The 27,521-nt window shown below is 50.8% G+C and overlaps 1 protein-coding gene across 2 annotated transcripts in view; it reads right to left on the bottom strand.

Moving 5' to 3' along the window:
• The window catches only part of TNFRSF9 (TNF receptor superfamily member 9), a 124,305-nt gene extending 119,329 nt beyond the window's left edge, over window positions 1–4,976 (bottom strand). The window contains exon 1 of one of the 2 annotated variants that reach the window (XM_069610927.1): window positions 4,604–4,976. The gene's annotated coding sequence lies outside the window, so the exon portion shown is untranslated. The remainder of the gene's footprint in view (window positions 1–4,603) is intronic. The other variant, XM_069610926.1, reaches the window with a different exon arrangement.
• Window positions 4,977–27,521: the final 22,545 nt, after the last annotated feature.

Here is a 27,521-nt window from a genome sequence, read left to right as displayed (position 1 = left end):
TACCCACATAATAGTAGGGTTTGTGTTAGCAAATCATTTATTTATCTTGCAGTAGGGTGACCAGAGGTCCGGGTTTTGCGGGTACTGTCCCGGTTTTTGGTGCTCTGTCCCCCTCTCTCAAGGTTATGTTCCCATTGGAAACTGCAGTGGTCCCTGTTTCTGGTAGTCGGTCTTCATGGCTGGCAGGCAGGAATGCACAATCTCGCACAGAAGAAATGCTGCCTTTTACAACTTCAGATAGTGTTCGTTTGTGATCAATGAATTATAATAATCGTCTCTTTGAACAGTAACACTTAAACCCCCTTTTCCAAACGCTTCTGAAGGTTAGTGACTTGACAGCCACTTTCAAGAGTTAGTCCTACCTTTATGTTAGCTGCCCTGTCCTTTTTAAATCTGGTCACCCTACCTTGGAGAGATATGCAGAGTAGTCTTGCTGGGCTTCGAACCTCAACACTGTAGTCTGCGGTATGTGCCCGACACACCGAGCTATCCTACTGGGGAGTGTTCATAAACATGCCGATAATACAAACTGCCAATGGACAAGTCGCCGTCATCATCCCAATCACAGTGAATCTACTCGATCCTTTGTGAGAAATTGTGTTTGACAATAATAATTTGATATTCATATAGCGCTTTGACCACAAAGCGCTTTACATAGCACATATTTACATTCCTTACTATTATTTAGTGCGGCCCAGTCTGAGCATTAAATTCTCCTTTCCTACCCGTATGGAGTTCTGTTTTGTAACACATGGATAAGTGCAGATTTAGAATCTTAAAAATCGCTCGTTAAATGGATCAATGGGCAAAAGCAACAGATCACATGACTGGTCACCTGCCAGGCCCTCTTTTGCAGCAAAGGGTATGTGCATGCGTTCATAGATTGTAATTGGTTATATATAATGCACTTAATACTCAGAGATTTCTAAGCGCGGGCCCAGGGATCGAACCAGTGTTGCTCTGCGTCGTCCTGCTCCTAAGGCGAGCACGTTGCGCATGAGCTGGATAGTATTCCAACAAGTGCCCTCGTATGTGACCCTATCTAAATGCGAGCTTTCTTAGCCTAAACACTCCATCCATATCACTGCGTAGATATACAAATCCATTGACTGGACTACATTTACCAGAATCCCTTGTTCCCCCACTACCCAGGCACCCTGTCTTCCAGTCATCTCCTCTTCAACTCACACCCGAGGAATACCCATACACAAACCCTCGCTCAGCATTTCAGAGGCTGGCTTTCCAAGGCACATGAGCTCACAGCCTAGGGAAAGGAGAGAAAGCCAGACACAACAGCCAGCTCATTTGTCCTGCACTAAACACTGTGACAGATGTGGTCTAGAGGCCAAGGCACACACTGTGGATTCTGGTCATAGTGCCAGAGCCAGCCACGGCCTACCTAAACCCCCCAAATTGGGTGGGTTGCAGCAGTGCTACATTTGTGGGGGCGTTTGCCAGGGCTCCGACTTGGCACTTGTTTCTAGTTTGGTTATGATGTGGTGTTTTGGCAATTTTATTATTTTAACTGCCAGCCACATAGTAAACTCCTGTAGAATCAGAGATCAAAGTATAAATGATGATTGTGTTTAAAGACACACTTACATGGGTCTCGTGCAGGGTTTGAAATTGAGGGGAGCTGGGAGCTATTTAGCTAATGTTTGGTCAGCCTTTAACCAACACCTGCCAGGAGCTACGTTTGGCTCCCCAGGCTAGCCAAAGCAGAACAAAAACACATATGCGAACTTAAATCTGTGCATTCCAGACAATCTATAAACACAATTTATAACACAGCAGTACACCATCTATAGCACATGGGGTTGTAAATAATGGACACAATGATGTATGCAATCCCAAGTGGAAGTTGGATTTGCGGAACGCTATATACTAGCGCCTCGTTCCCCAGTGCTAGCTCCTGGTCACTCAATGCAGGATACCCAGGAGCTGCTTTTAGCTCCTGCTTATCCAACCTTAATTTCGACCCCTGCTCATGTCAAATAATTTCCAAAGTGGCCCCATATTACACATTTTCACCAAGTTCAAACCTTTTACTATGGGAACATTTGAAAATACCACACAAAAGAGGCCCAGGGCGCAGAGGCCTACCGGTGAAATCTCCAGAGTTCCCTATATGCCAGTCCACCCCTGGCGGTGGCAACAATGGGCAGGGAGCTGCCTGCCCGAAAATATTTGAGCCTCAGCATTTATATTTTTTTTTACAAATGAAGCCCTGAGTTGCAGACAGAATACAGCACCCCGACTCTCCGCCCAGGGAGCGGGTGGGAAAGGGGTGCTACAGCAAGAGCCTGCCAACCTTCTCACCTGGAGTAGAAGAGTGGTTACGATTAAACAATCATTAATCTCGCAGCAACAAACATGCAGAGGCGAAGGCCAGCAGCCTGCCCAAACCATGCCAGCATACCACACCCCCTACATTCCAGCATAACGCTTAACAGCTGGGCTCAGCTTTTATTTATTTATTTATTTGTATTTGCATAGCACACTTACAGCCCAGAGGCATCGAGGCGCTGTTACACACTTGCCGCCAAAGATCAGCATCTCTTTGTGAAATAAAATAACTTCTGAATTGGGGTGACAGGTGGCCCAATGGAAGGTGTAACAGCTATTCAGCCTTCTGGGTTGGGGGAGGGGGCGCCAGCCCAATGGGGTATCACCACTCATGACCAGCTTTTAAAACTGTCATACAGCACTCTGCCGACTTGACCTCCATTCTGTAATTATTGTATAGCTACCATGTATAATTACACTGTAATATGTACTGGCTATGACCTGGCCTTCACCTGTGTAATTGCTATGTATACCCTGTAAGTAGACTTTATTATGTAATCTTTTTAATGTGATCTGTATTCTTTCCAACCTGTAACCTGAAGAAATGCGCCCTGATGCCCCTGGGCCAGGCGCGCTATATAAATAAATACAAATACAAATACTCCCGGCCCCCTCCCAAATGTGGAGGCGGGCTCCAACCCTGGTTCTGGAAATGTGGGCTCCGGTCTTTATTTCCCAGTTGGACGGCGTAGTGTGATGACCCGCAGCTATATGAAGCAACTACACGCATGAGTGTGACATTTCCGCTTGGCTGGCTGCAGTGCACAGTGTGGCAGCGCAGTGTGGCATTTCTGACGACGAGCCGGAGTTTCCACAGTCACTCTCTTACCACTTCAAAGGGCTGCCGCCGGGGAGTCTACTCTGGAGGTACCCATATGCATTTACGCAAAGGGCGACTCATTGCTGTGTTTTTTTTTTTTAGGGACAACATACATTCCTTGTCAAAACGCAGCACAAGTGTTCCTCTCCTGATTGTACCAACCACCACACAGACCATCGTGGGGAAGGCTATGCGAGCTCACCTGTCCGCTCATTAATTAAGGGGAGATGATTCCAGGTCAGCAAGTGACGCTTTTCCACGCATAGACTTTCCTTTTGCGAAACTTGGCTATCAGTGGCTAAAGTCCAGTTTCCTGAAGGGAAGTTGCCAGGGACTACAGCTCCCAGAGTAGTACAGCAGTGAGCTGCATGCTACTTTAAAGCCTAGGTCTTGCTGTGATGAGTCAGAGTCATATGTCCCCCCCTTCCACCTGCCCCACCCACCTTCTGACTGTGAACCGGGTCTAGCACCGCAGGCGGCTCCCACCTGGACACACATGCCCTAAACCCTGCACACAGACCCCAGCGTGGTTCTCTCATCAACAGAGCTGCGCAGTTATCTTGTCATGCCCCTCTCGCCCCACTAAGCTCACCCTCCCCTCGCTTTTGGGCAATGCTGCATGGGCATCCCACAAGCGAGGCGAGGCAGGGTAACTGCTGTTACCATCGCCAGCTGGGAGAGGGGCAGCCCCAACCTCCCCGCGCCTGCTCCTCCCCCCCCCAGCTATGGAGACAAGCAGTCTGGGCAGCACAAAAGCCAAGGAAGGGTAAGGTGCGAACAGTCATCTCACCCTTCCTCCAAAAAGCAAGGTGCTAAGAGCCATAAGGAAAACAACCATCAGGCAGGGCCCAGGTCAGACAGTGGGGGGTGGGGGGGCTGCAACAACAGCAGCACACACCTCATACACAACAAAGACCCAGGGCTTCCCTGGGTCCTATAAATGAGAGCAGCATGCTCAGAGTAAACACAATCTGTTTGTGGACCCTGAGCGGGGACCCAAGCAAACAGGAGGTTCACTGTTTACTCAGTGTCTTCCAAATCTTCTTGCTTCTTTACCACAGAACCCACCCACCCTACAAAAGGGGAGAAGAACAAAAAGAAGTACAAGGCACTGTACGGTGCCCACAACAAGTCGTGGGACACAAGAAGGCGGCACGGGTCCGAGGGGGTAACCTCAGGACCCGGTGCCCAAAAGTATGATACCATCATGATATGTGATATTGTTATTGTCATAACCCATATCTGTACAATAAAATCCTACAGCCTTTTATTGCCAACACTTGACACAAGTTGTGAGCCTATCATTACGGGAGAGGGTTTGGGGTTCGGCCAGTACTAATGCAAGCATATGGGTTCAGCAGTTATACATCTGCCCGGGTGCCTGGTGACCGCGCACGTGGCAGTGGTGCGTGGCACGCGTTGCTAAGGGGCGCATACCTCACCTCCTTGGCTGGTGTCGCGGCTGTGCAGCAGGCACTGTCACTCCCTGGCTGCTCTCCCCTCCTTCAGTACCAGCTCTACCACCTGCAGCAGCTGTCTCCTCTCTGCGCTCTCCGAGGTGTGGACAGACAGGCCGTGCGGAGCCCAGTGTTGCTCAACTCGGGGATGCCACACGTCCGGAACCTCCCTAAGCAGGGGTTGTGTTAATGGCGCTTGGGAATTTCCCCTTACACCCACCGCTCCCCGCCTCCTTATCAGCAAACACATGCATACGCAGTACGCACTGCAGTAAAGGTCACTTTATGTAGGTCTTCGGTGGCTTATACTTTATAGCTGTCAACCGTTAAAGTGACCGAAAATCCCCACAATATACCCCATCCACTCTGCAGTATTACCGCCTCCAACTGTGCCAGCGTTCTTTGCAAAGCTGGATTGTTTCCTGGCATAAAGCGCGGGCTTTTCTGGGAAGCAGCTTAAAGCAAAAGTCCAGTCGCGGCCGTTTACTGTAAATGGACTTTCTTCGCTCGGGAAGGAATGCACAGGGTTCTTTGGAATCTACTCGCAGGCTGCACTGGCGGCAGTCGGTGGATGTGCAGCCCAAGGGTAGTGTTAGCACGTAGAGGGGTTTAGTTCCAGGGGGTACACCTGTGGACATATCTATAGCAATCAGCGTGAACGCGAGACGTGAATGCAAAGCGCAGCGTTGACTACCGAAGTGCCTCAAGGCGCAGTTTTTCTGCGCGTAGGAGTAGACGGGCAAGGAGTGCCGATGAAGGGCTACAAAGGAGAAGTGGAGAAGCGTGGCACGGGTGCCAGCCATGGGTGTGTTCTGTGACGGTTTTTCGCCATGGTGGTGCAGCATGTTCTGACGATGTGTACCTGGCTGACTCGTCCCCAGCCCTACCAGCCTCCAGAGACACCGCCCATAGACCCGCACAAACCCCAGAGTATGCACCGTGTAATTCATTTTATGCAGTTTACATAAGGTCCAAACCCTTTCCTGACATTTAACATCATTCTTACAGGGGCGGATTTTGTAAAACGAAATTGGAATTATTTAAATTCCGTGTCCTGCCATGTCATTCTTCCATTAAAGGGCAATTCATATTCTCAATTTAACCATCCGCTATCTCAAAACGATGCCTATTCTTCTATGTTCACCATGAGTTTGACCCCCTACAGTGCCCGGACGAACTACGAACATCCCCCAAAAGTGACCCACAGATATCTGTGTGTCACAGGGTCACTTTTGGGGGGTCGCACCAAAATGCCACACTTAAAGTACTCCATGTGTCCCATCTGTCCTCAATAGTACCCCATGACCCCCTCCACCCCGCTTACCAGAGACATAGAACAGGGGGTTCTCTTGGTACAGCAAAAGCAATAGTGCCCCCTGCCCCGCTGACCTGCGCAGACCCACTAGATTCCAGCAAGGCAGTGAGTACAGCATCTAATCCAGCTGTCTGGAGGATGGACACAGCCTGGCCCCCGTTACAGGGTCTCTTTGGGGAAACTCACACTTTTCCAGGCACATTTAGAGCGCTTTAAAGACCTCGAACCATCTGCAACTCGGGTGGCCCAAGTTATCCCCGAACCAGTTTGCCCAGTAGCACCAGTAAGAAGGTGTCCCAGTCGCGCGTCAATGCCATCCACTGCCTGGATTAGAGACCTGCTGCTGTTGGTTACTGATACTGGGATTCCCAAACCTCCTTCCAGCGCAACTTCATGATCGCCATACATGCATGATATTAAGGAGCTTCCACAATACATTCAGACCAATACCCACCCATAGCACATCAAGATCCCCCCTCCCAGCCCCCTAGAAGTCATTCAAATACAATTCCAGCGCCAATTCTAGTTGAGATAACATACAAAGAAGTTGTCCCTGTTGTATTCAATTGAATCTAAATCATTTAATTATTAGAATGTCACATTTACTCAGGGCCCCATTAGGTTACCTCAGTATGTTTATACAAAATCAGTCCAAATGCATTAACCCCTGATGTAGAATCATTTTACACAGAAGCAGCGCCCCTCTACTTTTTCATATTACCTTTTTATTGTTCCTATACTTTTATTTGAAAAATAAACTGTTGCGGAATGGTTTCGTTTTAAACAAAGGGGGTCATTCATAGAATTCAGCGCAGAAGTAGCGCACGCGGGTTGCGCAGAGAGGGAGCGTGCGCCAGCGTGCACCAGCCTTGTGCGCTAAACAGCATTCTGGCACACCGCGTATTAATGGATTTTCCAAGCCATTTGCAGCCTTGGCGCAGCGAACATCCCGCAGCGTCAGTTATGCCCTCAAGAACGCCCCTTGCACAAGGAAAAGCCATAGAAATCCCCAATATGGCGCAAAAGGTCCATGCTAACACTGGACCAGCTTACAGGTGCCCTACACTGTAATCGCGTGAAAAGCTACGCGTACCCCGCTCGCGGCAGCCAAAACACGTGAAAATCAACTCCCGCACCCCCTTCAATATGCTGCCAGGCAAATTGCGTGGAAAAAGTCCCCCCTGTGGTGTGGGCTGGCCACGGGTCATGGTCAGGGATGATGGGCTGCCTGAAGGTCATGGTCAGGGTGGATGGGCTGCCTCCGGGGCATGCCCAGGGGTGTATGGTGGTCCCCCATGGTGTGGGCTGCATGCAGGGCATGGTCAGGGGTGATGGGCTGCCTGTGGGTCATGGTCAGGGTGGATGGGCTGCCTGCGGGGCATGCCCAGGGGTGTATGGTGGTCCCCCGTGGTGTGGGCTGCCTGCAGGGTATGGTCAGGGGTGATGGGCTGCCTGCGGGTCATGTCCCCCCCACCAGTGATGGGCACCTGCCAGCAGGCCCCGACTCATATCCCCCCACCAATGACTGGCACCTGCCAGCACAACCCGACTCATGTCCCCCCAAACACCACATCATAACAATACAGACCCATGGCCCTAATGCCAACCCAAATCCCACCCCCCGACCCCCCAGTGCAAACACCCAACGATCCACTGCACCCACTCCCTAGTAAATTACCCATGCCATGAGAGTCTGAAAAGAACCAACATGCCCATGAATACATTTCCTACAGAGCCACACAGTGGCAACACATGAGTGAGCCAATGCTCATACAGCCATGCACACAATCAATCAAAGTAGACCACACCCATAATGAAGATTAATCAAATGTATTAAAAAGAAAACCAAATGACAAAACCACACGTGCAAATGATGAAATAATGAATGCAATATGAAAAAGAAAGTAAAATCCAAGGAAAAATTAAAATCCAAGACATGAAAAATTAAAAGTGGTCCATCGCCAAAGTCCATACAAATGATTCCAAAATTGAAAAGCATAAAAAACCATTACTTCATGGGATCAAAAAAGAATTAATATTTACATGTCCAGAACTATTTACAATGAAAGTCTGAAGGGTCCATGATCCCAAAACAAAATGAAACCTACAGGAAACCCTATTTAAAACACAACTATATACAAAAATGGGAGCAATGTCCGTGTACTCCAAATCATAAGGAAACGAAATGAAACCTAAACCTAAATAACAATATACAAAGGCGGCGGGCTAGTCCGACGGCTCACTTTTCAATGTCCCGGGCCAGGGCATCATCGAACTCCATGTCGATGTTCCGGAGGCGGGACTGTTCCCTGGCCTGGAGGTCTCGCAGGGATACAGCCATGGAGTTCTCCACCCTGACCAGTGTGAGCCGTGTCGTTTCTGCCCGCCACCGCTCTGCATCTATTTGCTGGCCCAACCGCTGCCACACGGAAGACACGCCCAATCCTGGGTCCTCCTGCCGGCCGGCCGATGCCTGCCCCCGGGATGTTGATGGCCCAGAGCCATGATGGGTCCCACGCTGAGCCTGTTTGCTGCCTTCAATGGACTGCCTCTGGCACCACAACGGCATCCAGGCTGATGGAATCCTCTGGTGCCGCCGTGCACGTGCCCTGCTTGTTGATGCCTGCACGTCATCCATTTGCTGGGGTCCAGTTTGTGGGGTGGCCACCCCTGCTGGACCTCTGACTCCCGAATGTGGCAGGGATGTGTCCTCCACCAGCCTGGCCGCTGGCTCAGGGGTAGCTCCACAGGGGGCCCAGGTGATACTTGGGCGGGAAGATGGCACGGAGGACGACTGGTGCATAGGGGGTTCAGTTGAGGAGGGGGTCGCAAGAAGTTTCAGCACACGGAGCAACCCAGTGCCGACAACCTGTCCTAGTAGTGCGACGCGCCCAAACAGGTACTCAAAATGACGTGCATTGTCCTCACGAGAACCCTGCACGTCATCACGAATACCACGTTGGCGCAATGCCACACCAGCTAGGATAGGCTCAATCCGGTTACGGATTGCCACGTCCGCAGGGAGAGGAAGGCCAATTGTTGTATGCCCATCCCCTCCCGGAAAACGGGTCTGGACGAAAGCATCCCTGCTAGTGCCGGATGATGCTGTCACAGGATCGGGTACCGGATTACACACAGGCACCTCCGCGGGGGCCTGTGCTGCCTCCTGTCCCTGCCCCTGGACTGCACCACTAGAACCAGTGGAATCCCCCCTTCCAGGCCCCGTGCGCGTGGCTTCCACGGTCTCCTCCTCAACCAAACCCCCCACCAACCTGGATGACTGCGTGCCATCTTCCCCCATAGACCCCTGTGGGGGCTCAGCTGCCCCTACTGCTGCCGAGGAGTCCACCTCCAACCTCCGCCTCTTGGACCTTCCCTCGGCAGCTGAGGCCATGGACGCGGCACCAGACTCCTCACTCCCGGAAGATATCAGTACCTGGGAGGGGAGCTGGGCCTTGCGTTTCCGTCTGGTAGTGGGATCCCTGCCGCTGTGCTCCACAGCACCGTCTCCGCCCTCTTCATCAGGCGACGCTGCAGACAGGGAGAGATAGAACACAGGCATCAGGGCACTGTACAATGGTCTGATACACACATGACAGTTGCACATGAGTGGCAGTGTCAAACCTCACAGATGGCATCACACTCCCCAACACTCATATCATTTGAACCCACACACATGCACCAATAAACTGGCATCGTGCAACAGGCATAAGCATCCATACACACGTAACTGCATGAACAACCAAAGGTTGGCATGACGTCACAAGCAACATGGGGAGTGCCGATCACATGCACACACGCCACCAGACAGACATGCATCTGTACATCTCCACCACCTGTCACAGTGCAATGATCAGCAGCTAAGTCACATCTGCCAATCAGGTACCCACATGTCCGGGTCACATGCATCCATGGCGTATCACACTTGCACACATGTGAAACACACACACGCACATGTACGCCGTGCACGTATATGAAGGTGGAACCAGCATCCATGTGTCACACCCCAACCATGGCATAGTACATATGCTTTGGAACACATACACCATTGATGTGCATCACACATGACTGGACTCACATGCAGCACAGTCATGTCCCTGCACATACACATCCATTTATGGGCCATGTCAGAAATGTGTCCAAGCTTCACACTCCTGGCACACCTCACCATGCACTGTGTCCAATGAGTACGCATGGACACTTACTGCTCGACTCCAGACGGGTCTGCCTCTCGAGGACCTGGAGGTGAAACGCTGGGCGAATGCGTTCCAGGACCCTCATCTGGTCGGTTTTAAGGCGGACCCGGCACCCCACTGCATCCGCTGCGTCCAAGAGGCACCGGGCCTTCCGGAGGGTCCTGGACCTGAAGTCTCCCAGCGCTTATGGATGTGCTGCAGGTCGCGGGTTGCCACCCCCTCCGCGTTGATGGCACCCACGATGACCAACCAGATCCTCTTCCATCCATCCTTGTCGGCGAGTGGTCGTCCGAAGAGGGCATAATGCACCAGGACTTGCTCCACCAGGATGCCAACTTCTGCACTGAAGCTGGCAGCCCTCTGCCTCTCTGCCGGGGGGTCGCCACTGATCCCAAGTGGAGTTTTGCCCGACATGGCAACCCCTGAGGCAGGTGTGGGTGGGCAACTGGGTCCTGGTGCTGGGCTGTTGAGCGATGGAACAGCAGTCGGGAGTCTTCTGTTCCAGCAGGTGTGGTCGCAGCAACTGGACCCCTGCAGATGGCTGATGTGCAGGCACCACATAGCAGGGCACGTGGCCAGCAGGCAGGCAGCAGCAGATGGCTCATGGGAGGCAGCTCAGGGCTCTGGGGGAGGGAAAATGGCCTTCTGGACAGGCGCGTGGTCTTCCGTGTGTTGTCGCATAGCCAGCTTGATGCAGAGTGAATCCTCATGTGAAAAAACAGCACGTCAGCGTCTAATTCGAGGAAAGAGCCTTAGCACGTAAGCACGTAAGTGACGTCACGTGCGTGGGCGTTTCCCTCGGCACGTGTGCATAGTGAATACGCACATGCAAAAACAGCACGTCCGCATGTGAATGCATGTAATTTGAGGAAAGGGCCTTAGCGCGTAAGTGACGTGGCACGCATGGGGGTTTCTGTGGGCAGGGGTTAAAGGTCCACATAGGATGCCATTTTCTTGTGCGTGCTTTTTGTGGAGAGCGAGCGGGTGATTCTTGTACTTGTTGTCGGTTCACATGTGATTATTTCACAACAGTTGCAGTGCGTATGCCTTGTTTACTGAGACAGAGCTCAATTCTTCTTTTGGTGGGGGGTTGCCAACGCGCCCACGCGCCAAACAAAAGCTTCTACAATTGATTCAATGTAAATTTATGCGTAAAGACGCTGCATAATCATTTGTTTTGGATTTATTTAATCAATTTTTAATTGTAGAAAACTTTTACAAAAAGCATATATTAATAACACATCTATAAAAAATCAATTCTCAAGAACACACATTTTATCATATCAACAAAAATAGCTCACATCTCACATATCATTGCCTCCCATACTCTTTCATCCCCATACATACAAAGAACCACTCATACTTGTGCAAAAAACGCAATCCTGGTAATTTTGTTCTGTGACTCAGAACATCCCATCCATATGGGTTTGATATTTTAATGATTCCAAAAGTGCCTATTTGACAATATTTTTTCCATCAAAAGATGTAAGAACACTGGGTTGGTATACCAAAATGATTATTCATGGACCCATATTGATCCCCATATTTTGTCTATGAAAACCCAAGTTAAAGCCAATTCTGGGAGGAGTAGGCTCTGTGGTGTTGTCGACTCGAGTTTCGGGCTGTCAGAACGGTCTTCATAGCTTCCGTCTGGTGCACCTCATCAGGACGTATACATTTACAAACAAAGAACAATTGCTGAAAACCGAATTCAAATTGATATGAATTGACAAATTTCATTCAATTTCAAAGAGCCAGTTTCTTTTGCTTCACAATGTGTTCAATAGTGATGATCCGATTATGTTTTCAGAAAGACACTTTTTAATTCGCAGAGGTGTTGTTTCCTCCCTGCTGAATGTATTGCAGGCCAATTAGTTCGAGTGCACTAAACCAATGGCACAGAGTCCCTGTATTCTTTCCCAAAAGAGAACACTGGATGTGCACAGTGTCTCACACTCAAGGTGTCAGCAATCACTGCCAACCACATTATGGCGCTGTTCCGTTTCCCCGGCACTCAATCGAAGTGAATTCAGGTATTGCTCAACGCTTTCGAGCAACACGTTGGAGGATCCCGCAGTTGTGCCTCAGCGATCACTTAACCACTTAGACGCTTGGTTAATGACAGACCACGCGTGTCTTTTTCACATTCTTTTTCCAGGCAGACGGTGAGTAGCGCACATATTTTTCCACTGTGGTTGCCTCCGTGTGTCGCGTACCCATTCAGAGGTCATTGTAGCCTGCGTGTACCACGCGTACGCATTTTTTGTGTTTCTGGGTGCCACAGCGTACTGCAGGTCCTTCATTCCACGCACGTGGGCTACCGAGGGATCACATGCACGTTTTTATTTGTTTTTGGGGTGCCTGAATGTTGCGTGACCCGTCATTTTCCCCCAGGGGTCACAGACAGCCTTGCAAGAGCACAGGGGTACATATTACATCTAGTACCCTGCCCCCTTCCCCCCAATTGCCCAGGACAATTGTTTTCTGCACCTCCCATTCACACAAGAACATCAGTGCCATGGTTGGGAGGCGACCAAATAGTAAGGGAGGCAAAGGTGGCCGACCTCCAAGAGGTGGGCGCAGTAGGGGCGTGGCCAGGATGAGCAGGATGGCCAAGGTGGCCGTGGTGGCCAACGTTGGCAGGGTGGCCCAAGAGGGCAGTGTGTCCAGGATCATTCAGGGACACCTATGCCCTCCCCCTCCCCCCCAAGTGGGTCAGGGAGATGCAGCTGACACCATCCCAGCTCAGGCCTTGCTAACCCAGCCCAGATTGTTCACCGAACTGGCACGGGATGACTCACAGGCTGACTTCTGTGTCACAAAGTCCAAGCAACGTGTGGCGGTGAAAGTTGCTGTCACCAGGCCACATGGATCTGGGGCAGCAATGTCATCTGCTGCCCCGATTAGACAGGGTGAGGAGGCTGCAGGGGCAGCTGCAGCTCACTCCACCCCGGCTCTGAGTCACCCAGCCGGGACAGTGTTGGTCCCGGACCATCACACCAAGGCAGTTGTGCCGCTTGGTCCTGGCAACAGCACCCAGCAGCCAATGCCTGCAGTGAGAACTTTGGTCATTGTGCCATTGCCTGCTTCCAGTGGCCAGTCCACCTGCGCTTCAGCCCCTACAGACCAGAGTGGCATAAGCCACTCAGGGTCCGCACCACCTCTCAAGAGGAAGAAGCATGCTCTTGCGGAGCAGGCTGGGACCCCAGACACGGCTTGCCCCTCTGGCGCGTCAAGGAAGCAGAGTTTCAATGATGTGGAACTAGATGCACTTGAGGGCTACGTGTCAGCACATGGCCGCGACATGCTGGTGACGGAAGGGTGCAAGACTATGACTGCTCAGTGTAGGGCCCACTGGCAGTGCATCGCGGACCAGATTAGTTCCCTTGGATTTGTGAAGAGCACAGCTGATGATTGCTCAAAGCGTTGGAATGACCTCCAACGCCGAGCAGAAAACAAGCTGGCTTTAAATTACGCCTCTACTCTGGTCACTGGCAGTGGGTCACCACCAGAGGAGGATGAACTCACAGAACATGAGGCAATCGCTGGAGAGTTCATCGCAGAGGATCAGATCCAAGGCGTGGGAGACCTACCAGATCTTGAGACTATGTCCGGTGAGTGCCCATGCGTGTGTGTGCAGACCATGTGTATGTTGCTTAGTTGATGTGTTCTGATTGAGTGCCAGGTCAGGCTTTGTAGTCCTAACTGCTATATGTGACCCATGTAGTGCCTACAACCCATCCCCCACCCTTGGGTTTGGGGTTCACTGTATCCCTAATGACCGCTGCAAACACTTTGCACATGATGACTGGACTTGCCCTTAAACTGCCATCATGCCACGACATTGTTAATACAGTTTTTCTCTTTATTCTTCCTGATTGATGGAATCATTACTATGATAAATGCAGATTTGTGTACTGTTCTGCCCCAAAATCACCATACTTCAGACAGGGATTTTCCACCACAAAGCTTAACATATGTTCCCTTTTTACACAAATGGTTTCATCAATCAGGCTGATGGACTGCTGTGCACCTACACATGCACAGCACCCGATCACTTCTGAGCCCTGTTTGAATGTTCAACATGACAATTGACTCGTGTCATGTCCAAGTGACCTACTATTGATGTATCCATGTGCCTCCCATCACTGTATTTGAACACACTGGCGTTGCAGCGTGTGACACATGTGTGTTTGTTCCCACTCTTTCGCATGGTCTGTTTGATGATATGCGTTTCACATGAATGGGGGACAGCACTGATTTACTCCCATCTGGGTGTCCTTGTCAGTTCTGGCATGGCTATGCTACGTGCCACCTGTGTGCTGGCATGTGTCATGTTTGTGGATGGTCCATGCCACTCACAGGCTAATGTGTGATGCAGGTGCTATGCACCATGCAGCACATGTGTTGCTTTTCCATTTTGGAGTCATCAGTGTCTGCTTTCAGGGTCCCCTTCCACTTCATTGCCACTGCATGCATGGCTGAGTTTGTGTCATGTGTGACATGTCTGATTAATGTATTGGATGTGTACATTGTGGTGCCTATGTGTATCGGCTATGCTGTTCATGCGTGTTTTCATTACTGTTATTTTAATTTTATGCAGGTGATGAGGCACTAGATGCTGTGGAGGAGGAGGAGACGGCGCAGGGGCAGGAGTACTCAGAGCACCAACCAGGCACCAGTGGAGGACGTGGGGTGGTGGTGCAGAAAATCCATTGGTCCTACAGACCATCCTGTCCACGGGTGTCTCTGGGTACAACTCCGATGATCTCCATAGCTCAGGGGCTCAATCAGACATTGAGACAAATGTCCCATCGCAGGTGAGGCAGGGTTGTTCTGTCCAATGCACCTGCACTGGGGGTAGACCCCTGAATGGCCATTCAGAGTTGGAATGTCCACCTGTGGCGGTTACGGATGCCGGGCCACACTCCCCAATATTTGCTCCTGTTCCTGGGGCAGCAGATCAAAGGAGGAATGCAGTCCTGCAGCTTCAGGCAGTGCCAGCACAGAAAGGTGCACATCACCTTGGGGCAAACAGGTGTCGTGACTGGCAACGCGGTGGCCGTGCGCCACCGGGCAATCCTGTGTGGGAGAACACCATTTATGCTATTGCAACACAACAGGGGGCATCATGTGAGATGATGGCCCAGGCCGTGGATAGGGTGGCTACTTCCATTCTCCCCCCCAAAAGGCAGGTGGAGCTCCAGCAGCAGGCAACGGAGTCCACATGCTGCTCAGACAGGGAGGACATGTTGGCCGCCAACAGGGACAGACGGGCTGAACTGGAGGGTCTGCGCACAGCCATATCTGCACAGGCACGGGCCCACAGGGATGCCCTGAGGGAAGAAAACAGCTCCCTCAGAGCTACTCATGGTTGCACTTGAGGTGTCCCAGAGTACAAGGTCAGAACAGCAGCTGGTGCAACTAACATGCACAATCTCAGCTGAACTCCAGGCAACCCGTCAGGAGATCCGAGCATCATGTGAGGCCTTGCAGGCAGAAGTCCGTGCAACCCGTGAGGTGCTGCATGGGGATCTCCGGACCATCATCCTGCAGAACCAAACCTTTCAGACCCGCATGCTTGCTGCTATGGAGGAGCATGCCAGGGCTTTGCGTTGTCTGCCTCCCTTACCATGCACACCTTCTAATGTAGCACCAGAGGGTGACGACAGCAACGACAGTTTTCCCACTATCGGGTAGCCGTGCAGGCTATGAGACCATGGAGTTATTTTTTCCCCAACATCCATGCATGTGGGTGTTGGGGTAGACCCTGCATCTCCTCCCTCCTGTGTGGTCCCTCTCCTTGTCGACCCATGGGCATTTTTCATTTTTATTTTTGTTTTTTTTCTCCATTTTAAAAAAACATTTTTTGTCTATTGTGCATTCATGTTACAGTGTGTTGCTTTGTGTGGCACCCATAGGCATCCACTGTGTGTTCCAGCTGGGCCCATGCAGGCTTGTCTTGTGTTTGTGTTTGAAGCTTGGGGCCCAGACACATATGCCACTCCTGCTCCCCCTTTCCATGGGCTTGCAAGGGTGGCACTGTGTGACAGTAACTTACACAGAGGCATTGGGCTTCCATCAGTTGTGTGGCCAGTCTGTAGCCCAAACTGTGTATACACCCCTAGTGGGGATTGCTGGTGATTTCTCCACTGCATGGTTGATTTGTATATTGTATTCCATACTGCCCATTATGCATATTTGCATGTAGCTTCTTCATGTCTTACCTTGCCTGTCTCCATTGCAGATGCATTTCATGTTGTATGCAGTACCTTGCCACATTTACCTACCAGCAACACACTGGAGATGGAAGGGGTCGATGTGCTGCCTTTGTCAGGTTGTGGCACTTGCACTATTGTGATTGGTTACTGTCAGACGTTGCCACTGTTGGGTCCTGTATTCATGTTTTGTCTTGCTGGTAAGTATTTGTTCATGTGTGCTGTTTCTTTTTCATAGGTGAGAGGGAATTGTCTGTGGCCTGTTTCCATTTGTGACGGTGCACTTTGTGGCACTTGTGTCATGTGTTGTGCATTCATTTGGTTGCTTTGACATTGTATGCCATGCCCTGGTGTCTTGGGTGGCTGAGATGGGGTTTGGGATGGGTTGGGCACCAATATTTGGGTGTGCTGTTTTGCAAGGGGGTATTCCTTCATGCAGCATGAATGTGTGCCTTTTACTGACACAGCAATGGGTCTGTTTAAGTAGCTAGGGATGCACACAATGTAGCACTTCCATGAAAACAATCTCAGGGTGGTATGGTTGTGACAGTTGACTGTCCCTGTTGTCATCATCAATTGTCAGCTCGTATGTGCCAGGCCTGTGTGCACTCCGCAGGGGTGGGATTTTAGGTGAAAAAAGTTGCCACAAGCTGGGTACGGGCTGCCTCACCACGTGCCCTTTCCCCTCTCATGCGCAGCGGGCGTACATGTGGTTGGGGATGTGGGGGTACCACCATGTCCACTGGCACACCCTGCCGGGTTGCAACATTGTGCAGGACACATGCTGCCACTATGCTCCTGCACACTACTGGGAGTGCATATTTGTTAAGTCAGGAGATATTCCTTGACAAGTAACCAGAATCCTGACTTCAAGTCGTTGAACTCGTCGTGTAGAGGACGAATTCTTTTTGTCAATGTACCCAACAGAGATGTAGAAAAAACTCTCTGACCAGTCAATTGACCAAAAGATGAGTGTCAATGAACCCAAGAGAGATGTAGCATAAACTCTCTGACCAGTCAATTGACCAAGTGATGAGAGGACGTCACGGGAACCAGTCAACCTGTAAAGGAACCGTATATTAGTGGCAGAAGACAACTTGAATAGCAATGCTCCGCGTAAGTCAGGTTTGGTGAATAATTCAGAAGAACCCAGTTGGAGTCAACCTGAAAATAGACTATAGTAGACTGACTGGCAATTCAGAAAGGAAGGTGGCGTCAGATTTCGGATGAGAGTTTCCCAGGGAGTTCCAAATAAACGGAAGAAACCAATGAAGCGCCGGAGTGATCCAGAAGCAATGCGATCCACCTACCCACCGCCGGCACGAGGACGCCTAAACAAGAATCCAGCAAACAGCAATGTCCACTGAAACCGACGGCACGCGGACGCCTAGTATAAAGTCTTCAGTTCCAAGGGGAAACGAGGAAGTCCGTAGAAATGTTCCAATAGCAGCAGAATGAAGGACGTAGATGGTAGCACCAGCCAAAAACTTGACAAGGAGAAATCCGTGAAATGTTCCAAGTGTCGAAAACCATGCGGCCAAAAATCGAACAGACGTCCGTGATCCGTAACAAATCCAAAAAGCAGTTCCGAGGGTCGAGACAACAACAAGAGGGTACAGAAACAGGAATCCAGTAGGCGGTCCGGGTCAAAACACAGAATACAACAGGAGAAAGGTTGGATACGTAGCGGCAAGAGAAATAACAATTTCAGAAGCAGCGAGTAGCAGGGAGGCGGGGTATAAGAAGGCAAAACAAAAAGTCACGTGAGGTTCTAAGGATGTGTAAAGACACGTGACCTCAGGTACGCAGAGCGACTGCGTTTCCATGGCAAAGACCAGCGCTGCTTCAGATACACCGAACGAACTGGCTGAGCAAACTTCCGTGTTCTGAAGCAGCGTCTTCGTGACAAAAGCGAAGGAACCCCAGGTGTGGAAAGCAAACGAGTATGAGAGGAAAGATTGCCAGTACGCTTCCCTGATTTACGAATCCTGACAGCATCCTCCCCCAATGAAGCATCATCCCCACGTGAGGCCAAGAATCGAGACATGAGATCAGGAGCATGGATATTGGAGGCCGGTTCCCAGGTCCTGTCTTCCGGACCATAGCCCTTCCAGTCCACTAGAAACAACTGCTTGCCCCTAACTGTCTTGACATCTAGGATAGCCTGCACCTCATATTCTTCTGTACCCTGAACCATAACAGGCGGTGGACGAGGGGGAGCAACAACCGGCGAGAGGCAAGGTTTGAGCAATGCGACATGAAAAACTGGATGAATTTTCCAGGTTGACGGGAGGTCTAGTTTCACCGCAACCGGATTTACCAATGAAAGCACAGAAAAAGGACCCAAAAAACGAGGTAAAAGACATCTGCGACCTGGTAAACGAAGATTCTTGGTGGACAACCACACCTTGTTCCCCGGTGTATACTGAGGTGCTGGTTCTCTATGCCGGTCAGCATACTGTTTAGCATGTTCTTTCGCTAACTTTAACTGACGAAGTACGGCCTCACGAATGGTTGTAACGTCTCGTAGACAACCCTGTACGGCCGGGTTAGAAATGTCCGTGACGAGGTCTAGCGGGAGGGTCCGGGGATGTTGTCCATACATGGCAAAAAACGGTGTGGTACCGGTGGAAGTATGGATAGAATTGTTATATGCAAACTCGGCATAGATCAGCACCGAAAACCACGATTCCTGGAATTGCAATGTAAGACAGCGCAAATATTGCTCAAGGGTGGCATTGAGCCTTTCTGTCTGACCATCAGTTTGTGGGTGGTAAGCACTGGAAAAGCGGTCGTCGATGCCCAAAGAACTAGTAAGGTGTCTCCAGAATCTTGAGGTGAATTGAGACCCTCTATCCGATATAATAATATCAGGGAGACCGAAATCACGGAAAACATGACGCAGAAACAGATCCGCAAGAGCAGGAGCAGTGGGTAAACCTTGGCAAGGGACAAAACGAGCAAACTTCCGTGTTCTGAAGCAGCGTCTTCGTGACAAAAGCGAAGGAACCCCAGGTGTGGAAAGCAAACGAGTATGAGAGGAAAGATTGCCAGTACGCTTCCCTGATTTACGAATCCTGACAATATTGCAGCTGGCCGCCAGAGCGGTCATGGGAGCGGAAACGTGACTTGAGCACTCCGAACGTGCACTCCACGATGCCCCGGGTTGCAATATGGGCCGCGTTGTATCTTACCTGGGGTGGTGTGGTGGGGTTCCGTATTGGCATCATCATGTAGGTGCTCAGAGGGTAGGCACTGTCCCCTGCGGAGGTGATAATGGTTGTCATTAGTTGGGTTTTGCCATTTCTCTGTGTCTGACATGCATGCATGTGCAGAGGCATTTGTACTCACCAATGAGCCATGTGTCGCCATGCCTCCCAGCTTCCAGGTTCCGGTTTAGGGGCGACATTCTGAATATAAAACTATCATGGCTGGACCTGGATAGTTGGCATATACGGAGGTGATGATTCTCTTGGCATCACATACAACATGCATGTTGATGGAATGCCAGTGCTTGCGGTTTCGATAGATGTGCTCAGTGGCCTTAGGAGGACGTAGAGCCACATGGGTGCAATCAATGGTACCTAGCATTTTGGGGAAGTGTGCCACCCCGTAAAAGTCCTGGACCACGGCCTGCCTTTCTGCGGGTGTTCTGGGCATGTATATGTGCCTGCGGACTGAGGGGTGTGCAGTCATGATCGCCAACACCTGGTGTAGGCAGTGTGACTGTGTGGCCTGTGAGACGCCCCCAACTATGGCACTTGTCCGCTGAAATGACCCAGTAGCCAAGAAATGCAGTACATTGAGCACCTTTTCCAAGGGGCTCAGTGGTTGGGAGCACAGGGTGGGTGATGTGAGGTCATCCTCCCACTCAGCAACCAGTTCTAAGATGATATGGGGTGGAAACCTGTACCTGCCATAGACCTGGTCATCAGGCATCCCAAAAAGGCTGGTCCTGGGTAAAAAAACACAGGGGCTAGCTATCCTACTCCTCCTACGTTGTCCCACGACCACTGCTGCTAGGAATGGTATATTCATCGTAGCTTATGAGCTTGTTTGTTGTTTGCGCGCACTTTTATGCTGCGTGGGGCCGCTTCCGCCTGGCGTACGTGTTTCCGGATTAGCACGTCTTTTGTGGCGCACAGGTTTCCCCTGTTCAATTCCATGAATACGTGTTGTTAGCGCGTGTGTGGACGTTGTGAGGATTTTGCAGATGTACTTCCCCCGTAATGCCCACATTTTGACATTTTGTTCCCCATTCCGCCCCCTTTTTAGGTGTGTGCGCTGCCCTGTGTGCACCTTCACTGGCTGTCTCGCGCACAGCCTTCGGGATGTCACAATGACGTGTGCGCCACACGCGGATTCAGAGCAGATCTCAGGTAAGCCACGCGCAGCGCCTTCCATGAATCGACAAACGGCTGCATGATTTTTACACTTGTGCCCCCGTTTTCAGTGCACATTAATTCCATGAATTACCCTGTTAAAGTGCAGGAAGAATTTGAAACTTGCACTAAACTACAGGTGTTTTTGTATTTTTGCGTTTGTCTTACTGGAGATTCGAACCTGGGACCTGCTGGATCAGCTCCAACCTCACATCACAGTGAGCTATTGTAGACGTGCTCGGTTACTGTTATGTTTTTAGTGGCCTACTTGGGACGAAATCCATTCCCAAGCCCCATCGTAGCCCTGCTCCCGCACTAATCAGAATTTTGTTTCTTGCATTTAAGCAACTTAACATGAAAATACTGCAGGCACATCTGTATGTGCAGTTAATGGATAGGTGGGAGGGGTGGCTTTAAAATATAGCACGCGCCTTTAGAGAAGTGAATGGTGGGTGATTAGAAAGGGAAGGGTGCGCAAAGCTGCATGCTGTGGAGGACAATGAATAAAGGTAATGGTGATCGTTTAAAATGCTTTTTGCATTTTCTTTCATTGTGTTACTTGACACAGAAGTGGAGTGCAATGGGGGAAAGGCGGGACTCTGGTATGGGGGATGTATTGAGCAAGGGGACGGAGAGGTGATGGGGTCTGTGGGGAGTGGGGACAGCCAGTTGGGAACATATTGGGAACATAGTTCCACTACTTCATTTTGCACACTTCGACCACCGGTTAGAAGCATGTAAAAAACACAGCAATACATCCAATTCTAGGACTTACAAAAAGGTGTCTCCACGAGTGACATTTTTGGTGAAACAGAAAGGCGTTAGATCAAACATACAGAATAAATAAAAAATATACTTTTCAATCGACTCCAAGGGGAGGGATGTCTCCACAAGTCAACATTTTTGGCGAAACAGCAAGGTGTTAGATCAAACATACATATGCATAAGAATATATCAAAAATAGACTTTTCAATCGACACCTAGGGTGTTTCGACACCTAACAATCCAATGCCTTCCACAGGACAAACTGGAAATTAGAAAGGGACCCTGTATGTTTAAATAAAAATAACTAGGTCATGTGATGCTTCCTGTTAGTCCCCGGGACCCCTGTGATCAGGACTTGCCCACCGTACCTGGAATAAGACACGGGACACAGGACTGCATTCCTCGGGCTGCTGGCGCACACTGCTATACCTGGGCACACCCACTTTATTTTATAGACACGCGCGATGGTGAATGTTGCTGTCGCGCCCATGCGACACCATCACACTTATCCTTTTTCATAACAAAATTTAAACACAGCCGTTAGGCACAACTTGCTGTCAACATGACAGACATGCATGTAATAACACATGAACATATGGTGGGCCCAACATGGGCAATACGGGGAAGCTCAACTTGTCTTCAAATGTCGCCCATGATGTAGTCTTTGAATCGCACGGGACAGTGGCGGCCTTCTCTGCGGGGGTAGCGCTGTTCTGCTGCTGCCTCTCCCCTTATTCTATCCAGGTTACCTGGTGCAAGTTCTGGATCCCCAACATCTTCTTCTGGGGGTTGTCCTCTGTCCACGGTCCGAGCCGGGTAGGCTTCTCTTTGTTTTTTTCTCTCCGCTTCACCCACCCTCCAATCTTCCGAAAGAAACTGGAGTTCCTTGTCACCACTCCTTTCTGATCAGCAGCGGTCACCGTGGAGCCTTTTACTTGGGTTACCACCATGGGTGCGGGTTCATAATTAAGGGACAGTTTTCCTTCAGGATGGCAGAACAGAACAGAGTCACTCACCTCAATGTCCGATGGTCTAAGCCGACGCCTGACGTTGTCAGGGATGGCACTCTATTAAGAGTGGCACAGGACACCCAGAAAGGGTTTGGGTGGTTGTGCCAAATAAAGTGGACAGATAAGCACACACACAGTGGAAAGGAAAGAGAACGAAGAGTAAGCAAGAGTAGCAAGGGAAAAGATACAGAATGAATACCCTCTTGGGGTGTATGCAGATATAGGAAAAGAGTATTCCACGAACCTTGGAAATACTCTAGCCTTCTGCACAGTTTGCTATAACAGGGGCCCACGCTGTTTGCTCATGACTTGGAACAGCAGCTCTGGGTGTCTGTAATGTAGAAACAGGACAAGGGAAGGGGCAGAGGTTGACTGATGGGAACCACCAGACAAGCTCTGTACAAAAGGGTCTACCAACAGTACAAGAGAAGATACTACAGACAAATCCAGTAAATGAGGTGATAGCAAACTAGCAGAAGGAAATGAAAGGAAAGTCGTGTAACAGGATAGGATAGCAGAGGACAGTAAGGAACAAGGTTGAGAGCTCAGAGGAGCAGGAAAGCAATGAGTAAGCCCACAGGGGTAGGACTGTAAGGTAGAACGCCCAGAGGAAAAGGGCTTAGGGCAGCAGAGTAAAGCAGACTGCACGGAAAGGATCCCTTAAGGGCCGGGCAGTAAGGAGTGAACCCTGAGGGACAGGGCCGATGAACGTAGAAGGTAGCAGAGGACTGTAGAGAGCTGCTAGGCCGAGAACCCAGCGGAAAAGGTAGGTAGTAGGCAGCGAAGCGGGATAAGCTGCAAAGTAGGAAGGCCCAGAGGACAAGGGCTGTAGGTTGCCAGAGAGAGGTAGGCTGCAGAGCAGGGAGCCCCAGAGGACAAGGGCTGAAGGCAGCCGGAGTGAGGCAGGCTGCAGGGCAGGGAGCCCAGAGGACAAGGGCTGAGGCAGGAAAGCAGCAGAGCGTGATCAGCTGCAATGTAGAGGGTACGCAGGGCAAGGGCGGAGGCTGGAAGGCAGCAGAGCATGATCGGCTGCAATGTGGAGAGCCCGGCAGGGCAAGGGCGAAGACTAGAAGGCAGCAGAGTGTGATCGGCTGCAATGTGGAGAGCCCGGCAGGGCAAGGGCGAAAGCTGGAAGGCAGCAGAGCGTGATCGGCTGCAATGTGGAGAGCCCGGCAGGGCAAGGGCGAAGGCTGGAAAGTAGCAGAGCGTGATCGGCTGCAATGTGGAGAGCCCGGCAGGGCAAAGGCGAAGGCTGGAAGGCAGCAGAGCGTGATCGGCTGCAATGTGGAGAGCCCGGCAGGGCAAAGGCGAAGGCTGGAAGGCAGCAGAGCGTGATCCGCTGTAATGTGGAGAGCCCGGCAGGGCAAGGGCGGAGACTGGAAGGCAGCAGAGCGTGATCCGCTGTAATGTGGAGAGCCCGGCAGGGCAAGGGCGGAGACTGGAAGGCAGCAGAGCGTGATCAGCTGCAGTGTGGAGAGCCCAGAGGAGCAGGGCTGTGAGGCAGGGAGCCTGGAAGGCTATGGCTGGAGGCAGCAGGGTGGAGCAAGCAACAAGGCAGGGTCCAAGCAGGAGTGAAGGTAAGCAGCATACAAGATCCGTAGAAAGATGCAAAAGGTGGAGGAAGAACTCTCAGATGCAAGAGGCCGAGCCACTGCAGGCAGCAGCCTTTATACTGCCTAGCCCAGCACAGAGGCAGGCTAATTGGTTGCACCTGGCTAAGCACACCTTCAGGCAATCGGCCACCTCCCTTTCTGTTCCTGGGCTGGTGGAAGCAGGGCCAGTCTCTAGGGCTTCTGGGGGGTGTAGTTCCATTGATAACCAATAGGAACAGCCAAGAATCGATGCTTGTAGCCAGGTGCATTATGGTATGCGTAGTTTGTTGGAAATAATAATTAAGCAGCAAAGTCTCGCAAATGGGAAATAAAGTTTCCAAAGTAAATATAGATGGATCCAAGAGTCTGTTGTAAATAAATGATAAACATATAGTCCAAATTGAGCGTAAATGGATGCGCCCATGGCGCAGGCATGACAGTATGCCCCTCTCCAGGCTCCCTGAAGACCGACCTATAGGAAGAATGTTTGTCACACCATACAAGAGTCTTACTCCAAAAAGGCAAATCATGAAGCACCAGAAACGGGTTGCAAGGTGAGAGTCTTGAGTGGCTGTAGAGAGTATCAAGGCGGTAGCAACTGGGTGTGTGGGTGTCATGAGAGAGCCAGCGGGCTGGAACGCACCTGAGACTGGTAGAGTAGAGTCTGGCAGTCTTAGTGCTATAGATACACCAGCAGAAACAACTGGAGCAGTAGTCTTAACAGGAAAACCCTTCGCTGACCTTGCAACAGTTAGCATGGCGGATGTAGGATCAGGAAGAGAAGGTGCTGAGGGATCAGGTTGTGTAGCAGAGGATTCTGCTGCAGCGAGCACAGCTGCGAAGGAAGTAGAAATCTGGACATCGGGAGCATCAGAATTAGCAGTAGCTTCAGGAATCACAGTAGCTATAGCAACCTCAAGATTCGCAGCAGAGACTTGAGGAGTCTCAAATGTGGCAGGGAGTTTAGGAACCACAGCAGCAGGAAGATCATGGATTGCAGTTGGAAGTTCGGGTGCTGTAGCAGCTACAGATAGTTCAGGTGTTGCAACTACTGGTAGATCGGGTACCACAACCACTGGCGATTCAGGGGGTATCGTTTCTCCCTCGTTGTGTGGTAGTCGGTCTGTTGTCCTGTGGTCATCGATGATGTCTGGCAGTCGGTCTTCCGTTTCTGGAATAAGCCCTCGGGGGCATCTGTTGGGCTTCAGCTGGAGGTACCCCTGTGGATTGGTGAGGGGTGGTTCGGTATTCCCTTAGGAACTGGTACAGGGTTCTTTTCAGCTCGCCTACCTGACCCTGGGTTATGCGGAACACTTTGTTGAGCGTTCGCATGAAGCACTCAGCCACACCATTTGCCCTCAGCCATCCAGGCATCACTTTCCTATGCGTGACACTGCAGCCTGCAATGCACTCTGCAAAGTTTCCTCCCTGAAATGACTGTCCATTATCAGAGCATATCACTTGTGGGAACCCATGGGTGGCAAACACCTTTTCCATCACTTGGATGATATGTTCGCAGGATGTCGACTCTACCAGCTCTACCTCCGGGTATCGTGACCATTGGTTGATCATTACGCGAAAGTGCATTCCTCTTCCTGTCGACCCGAAGTCCACATGTAATGTGTCCCAGTGGGTGTTGCTTCTGGCCATGGATTCAATGCTCGGCCCCCGATTTACAGGGGCTGTTGCCTGGCACCAGACACACCTGCCGACATACTCATCTACCCTTGTCTCGTGACCTGGGAACCACACTTTGAGGCGTAGTCTCGCCTTAGTTTTCGCCGTGCGCTGGTGGCCACACTGTGCCAGTTCCACCACTCTCTCTACCAGTGGCCTCGGGACTACTATCTAGCGGCCACGTAGCAACACTCCATCTCCGTTCACCAAGAGTTCTTGTAGAGCTCGCCACAGCTGTTCAAGTTCTCGTTGAGTCTGCCGGCTTCTGCGATTGGTACTGGACAATACCGACCTCCACTCACCACTGATCATGGCCACTTGAATTAGTCGGAAAACACTCGTCCTCTTTTGAAGCCTCTGCTACCTCCTCCATCGTAAGGCCCACAGGCTTTGCCACGTCCACCACCAAGCGGACATGCTCTTTACCGTCCACCATTGTCGTCACTTCCTGGTCACTGCCTCTCCTGGGATGTCGCAATAAATAGTCAGCAGGATTGCGGGTTCCAGTTCAGTCTGACTCCGCACTCCATGAGAGCTAGCATCTACTGCTCTGGGGGGTGGTTTTGATGAGGACCCCACCAGGATGGGGATCAATGGCTTGTGATTGGTAATTACTGTGACAGGTTTTCCCAGAATGTAGATGCAGAAGTGCCGGCAACCACACAAAATCGCCAGCGCCTCCCTCTCAATCTGCGAGCACCTTTGTTCCGTGGCAGTGAGCGCCTTGCTGGCATAGGCTTCATTTGCCCTCGAGTGTCTGGCTGGAGGAGCACTGCGCCTAGTCCGACTGGACTGGCATCCACAATGATTTCGGACTCCTTTCTGGGATCAAAGAAAGCCACTGTTTCATCTCCCCTGAGCTCTTTCATTATGGTGTTGAAAACCTTGTGTTCAGCCTCCAACCACTTCCAGGCGGTGTCTTTCCTGGTCAGGGTCCGGAGAGGTTCTGAGAGTGTCGCCAGATTCTGAATGAATCTCCCGCAATAGGTCACCATGCCTAGGAAGCTCCTTTTCTCTGAGATGTTTTCTGGAGGTTTCGCATCCTGAATGTCTCTGTCCTTTTGTGGATTCGGGGAGATCCCATTGGCATGAAAGACGAAACCAAAAAATTCTATACTTTTTTAAAGGAATTTGCACTTTTCACGGTGCAGTGTCAACCCTAGGCTTCTAGTCCTCTCCAGCATCTTCTCCAGATGAGTCAGATGTTCAGTTTCCGATGTAGCATAGACCAAGATGTCGTAGCTCACGTTTATCACACCCTCCAGGCCAGCCAGGGCTCCCCTGATGACATTTTGAAAAACCTCGGCCTCCGAAGAGCCCCCCAAGGTCAGTCCCTTGTATTGATACAGCACATGATGAGTCGTGAAAGTCGTTATGGAGCGCGAGTCCAGGTGTAGTTCTAGTTGGTGGTACCCGAACCGCAGATCAAGTTTGGAGAACACCTTCGCACCTTGTAGCTCCCCCACCACGTCATCCAGTGTCGGCGTGATATGTCTCTCACGTTTGATGGCGAGGTTTGACAGCCTCATATCTACGCAGGTGCAGACAGATCCGGTTTGTTTCGGTTTGGCTGCTACCACGATGGGGGACACCCACGGGGTGGGGCCTTGTATTCTCTCAATTATATCTAGGTCAACCAAGTTTTGTAGTTCCTTCTCCACTTGTTCTCTCAGGTGGAATGGTATGCGCCAATGTTTTAGTACCGTTGGGCGCAGTGTTTCATCAATATGTAATTTGATGGGC

The sequence above is a fragment of the Ambystoma mexicanum genome, chromosome 8, assembly GCF_040938575.1.
Source record: "Ambystoma mexicanum isolate Mex_15411 chromosome 8, UKY_AmexF1_1, whole genome shotgun sequence".
Lineage (NCBI taxonomy): Eukaryota > Metazoa > Chordata > Amphibia > Caudata > Ambystomatidae > Ambystoma > Ambystoma mexicanum.
This window is presented reverse-complemented; position numbering and strand designations above follow the sequence as displayed.